This window comes from Galeopterus variegatus, unplaced genomic scaffold (genome assembly GCF_000696425.1).
Source record: "Galeopterus variegatus unplaced genomic scaffold, G_variegatus-3.0.2 Scaffold12803, whole genome shotgun sequence".
In the NCBI taxonomy this organism is placed as follows: domain Eukaryota; kingdom Metazoa; phylum Chordata; class Mammalia; order Dermoptera; family Cynocephalidae; genus Galeopterus; species Galeopterus variegatus.
In genome coordinates this window covers 660-5,131 of record NW_007738914.1, presented here as the reverse complement: position 1 = coordinate 5,131, position 4,472 = coordinate 660, and the positions used below count along the sequence as shown (strand labels likewise).

Here is a 4,472-nt window from a genome sequence, read left to right as displayed (position 1 = left end):
GAGCGGGAACCGGTCTGTATGTGGGATCCGAACCCTCGGGCGGGAGCGCCGCCGCACTTCCCAAGCGGCGCACTATCCAGTGCGCCACCGGGCCGGCCCGAAATAATATACTTTTTAAATTTTCATTACCAATTGTTTATTACTTATACACAGGAAAACTACTGATTTTTTGTGTGCTAAACTTATCTTCTGTGACCTCTATAAACTCAATCAGAAAGTGAAATTTTAAAAAAATTAAATTTGCAATAGTGTCACACAAAAAAAATTAGGAATAAATTTTAGCAAAAGATACGTTAAGACTAATATACTCAAAACTCAGAACCACTGAGAAGAATTTTAGAAGACCTACATAACTGTAGAGATATTGTCTGCTTGCAGATTGGCAGACTCAACATTGTTTAGATGTCAATACTCCCTAAATTGATCTATAGATACAATGCTAATCCAATCATAATCCTAGCAAGCTATTTTGTGGAAATCGACACAACAATTCTAAAATTTATATAAAACAAAGGACCTGCAATATCCAGTGAAATCTTAAAAAACAAGAACAGGTTGAAAAATTTACATTACCTGATTTTAAGACTTAGTATAAGGCAACAGTCATCAAGACTGTGTGGTACTGGCAGAAGGATCAACAAATAGATAAATGGAACAGAATTAGAACCCGGAAATAAACACACTTACATGGTCATTAGGTTTCTGACAAGGACACCAAGGTAATCCAAGGGAGAAAGAAAAGTTTTTTTAACAAATGGTGCTGGATTAACTAGACATTGAAATGGGAAAAAATGAACATTGACCTTAATCTCACATCATTCATAAAACTTGATTCAAGATGGATCACAATCCTAAATGTAAAAGCTAAAACAATAAGGCTTTTAAGAAGAAAACATAAAGGAATATCTTCATAATTTGGAGCTAGGCAACATTTATTTATATAGGAAGAAAGTAATAACTATAAAAGAAAAAGATGATAAATTTAGACTTCACCAAAATAAGAAACTTCTGCTCATGAAAAGATAAAGTTAAGAAAATGAACAGGCAAAACAGACTGGAAGAAAACACTCACAAAACACATATCTGACAAATAACTGGTAACCGAGATATGTAAAAAGCACCTACCTAAACTAGACACCAAAACAAAGACTAAAAACTCAATTCAAAAACTGGCCAAAACATTTGAAAAGACACCTTGTAAAATAAGATATATGAAAGGTAAATAATCATATAGAAAAAGTGATCAACATAGTTAGTCATCAAGGAGATGTTGATAGAAACTATATCACCATGGGACTGGCTGAAATTAAAAAGAATAACACCACCAAATGTTGGTGAAGATGTGGAATAATTGGATCTCTCATACATTAGGGGAGGGAGTGCAAAATGCTACAATCACTTTGGAAAATGGTCTGGCAGTTTCTAATAAAACTAATCATATACACTTACCATATTACCTACTAATCCTAATCCTAGGTATCCACTAAAGAGAAATGAGAACATATTTCCATACAAAGACTTGTTCAAAAGTGCAGTTTTATTTGCCACAAAAAAAAACAAAAAAAAAAAACACCTGGAAACAGCTCAGGTGTCCATCAATAGAACTGATAACAAAATTGTGGAATATTCACTCAATGGACTACTACTAAACAATAAAAAGAAATGAATTACCGATACACACAACAATATAAATAAATCCCCAAAACATAATACTAAGTGAAAGAAGCTTTACACAAAAGTCTATGTTGTAGGACACCTTTCACATAAAGTTATAGAGCGGGCAAACAGTGGTTGCCTCTATGTGAGTAGGGTAGGGATTGACTGGGAAGGGGCAGGAAGGAGTTTCCTGGGGTGATGGTAATATTCTCTATTTCCAAAGGGGTTTGGGTTCCATAAGTATTTGCATTTGTTACAAACTCAGCAAATGTACACTTAGAATGTGTGTAGTCATTGTATGTAAATTTTACATCATAAGAAAAACCTGTAAAAAATACATATATATTGAACTCTAGCTAATGATATGAATGCCAAAATAAATTAGGGGAAGTGTACAGGTGTCTGCAATTTACTTGAAAATATGTCAAAAATAAGATGGACTGTTGGATAGAGAGATAGATAAATGGATATGTGAAAAAAATAAGTAGAGTACAGTAAAATGTTAGTGGTAGAACCAAAGTGGTGGCTATAAAAGTATTCACTGTATGATTCTCTCAACTTTCCTGTACATTTGAAAATTTTCATGATAAAATATTGGGACAAAATGGGGGGGATGGGTATAAAAGAGAAGTTAGGGAAGGAAGAGACAGCAGAGAATGCTGAGGAGGAAGCACCAGCGAAGAAGGGCCAGAAAAGTATGGTATCTCAGAAGCAGATAGAAAAGGGCCAGCCCGGTGGCGCACTCGGTGGGGTGTGGCACTTGGGAGCGCGGCGGCACTCCCACCGAGGGTTCGGATCCCATATGGAGACCGGTCTGCTCGCTGGTTGGGCGTGGTGCGGGCACGACACCGAGGGTTGCGATCCCGTTGCCGGTTGCAGTACGGGCGCGACACTGAGGGTTGCGATCCCGTTACAGGTCACGAAAAAAGACAAAAAGGAAAAAAAAAAAAGAAGCAGATAGAAAAGTGATTTCAGAAGAGGGAATGGTCAATCGTGTAGAATTCTTCTGAGTATTCAAATATTAAAACAAACCGACTGGATTTGGCCATAAGAGGGGTGTGAGTGAGGAGAGCAAAGCCACACTGACGTGGAGGGGAGAGCAAACCACTGATGAGGAAGTAAAGACAGTAAATGAAATCAACTCCTAAGAACCTCTGCTGTGGAGGGGACCAGAGAAATAGGGCAGTAATTGGACCAGGGTGACAGACAATACTGGAGAATGTTTATGTTTAGATGGGGAATGATCTAGTAGAAAATCGGGGGATGTAGTGGGTATAATCGTGTCCCCCCAAAGGTTATGTTCAAGTCCTAACCCCCAGTATCTGTAAATGTGACCTTATATGCAAACAAGGTCTTTGCAGACATAATCAAGTTAAAATAAGGTCATGTAGATTAGAGTGGGCCTTAATTCAATGACCAGAGTTCTCATTTTTAAAAAAAGAGGATACAGTAAAAAGAGGAATTTAAACACAGACACCAAGAGACATAGGAAAAATGCCATGTGACAGTAGAAGCAGATATTGGAGTGATATGTCTATAAGCCAAGGAATGCCCAGGACTGCCAGCAACTACCATAAGCTGCAAAGAGACGAGGAAGGATTCTCCCCTACAGCCTTCAGAGGGAGCATGGCTCTGGCAACACCCTCGTTTCAGACTTCTAGCCACCAGAGCTGAGAACAAATTTCTGTTATTTTAAGCCACCAAATTTGTAGTACTTTTATGGCAACCCTGGGAAACTAATACAGGGAAGATCAATGATGAAGACAAACAGATGATAAGCACAGGGGTGATGTCTTTGAGAAGGTGAGATGAAACCATTTCCAACGTACCAGGGGAGGGACTGGCCTTTGATAAAATCAGGGCCACGTCCATCCACTGATATAAGTGTAGTATTTTTCAGAGGGCTTAAACAATTAGCACTTACCCAGAAGCTTCAGACAACAAACAATGCTTCAAACAGCCTTTGTAACTGATTCTCTTTCCTTTTAACTCACACATTATATGCAGCCTACATATTAAAGTTACTAGTCTTCCTCTAAGCATGCAAGAACCAACCCATGAAACTTAAATACAGTAACTCTCCACCTTCCAAAAGGGGTTTGAGAACAAAGAGGCAACAGGGATGGTCAGCCAGTGCACAAAGCAAACAAAACAAAAAAGCCAGGGAAAAGCCTAGTAATCCAACTCTGGGAAGCATTCCTTACCTTGAGCTGCTGTTGGAGTTCACTGTTCAGCCGGGCCAGCACTGCATTTGCCTCTTTATTTTTGCGGATAGCAGTTTGAATGGCCTTCTTCTGTTTGGAAGACTGCCTATAGAAAAGTACAAACATTTCAGTGAAAAGGGACTTAGAGGTCTGGATCCTTGTGGGTCAGAACTCTGATTCATGAGAGGTGCTAATCTAACAAGGGGTTAACATCACAGGGATCCAAAAATACAATCTCATACTTGCAGGCAGGCAGGCAGACAAGCAGACACACACATCCCAAATGAAACAAATTTGTCAGGACAAATTATTTACACCTGAAGTAATTCCCATTTCATATATTGAATAAAAACTGTGATTTGGGCCTTTCTGAGCATTTGTGTTCCATTTATTCCAAGACATTTTAATAAGTATTTCTTCCTGACAAACCATATTAAATGAAATGTCCTTTTTGTGTAAGCATTAATGGCATTTAAAAGACCCGCAGGTGGCCCCTGCGGACACATCTGAAGGAAAAGCATAACATTCTCTTTAGCAAAAATCCTATATTATTTAGCCAGACTGCCTAAATCTCCCTTATTTCTTTATTATTAGGCATGAATGCCCATGGGT

General features: G+C 38.5%; 1 long non-coding RNA gene across 1 annotated transcript in view; it reads right to left on the bottom strand.

The window, feature by feature from the left end:
- Positions 1-3,967, bottom strand: part of LOC103581325 — a 6,480-nt gene extending 2,513 nt beyond the window's left edge. The window contains exon 1 of the long non-coding RNA XR_549651.1: positions 3,861-3,967. This is a non-coding gene — a long non-coding RNA (uncharacterized LOC103581325). The remainder of the gene's footprint in view (positions 1-3,860) is intronic.
- Between the last annotated feature and the right edge of the window lie 505 nt (positions 3,968-4,472).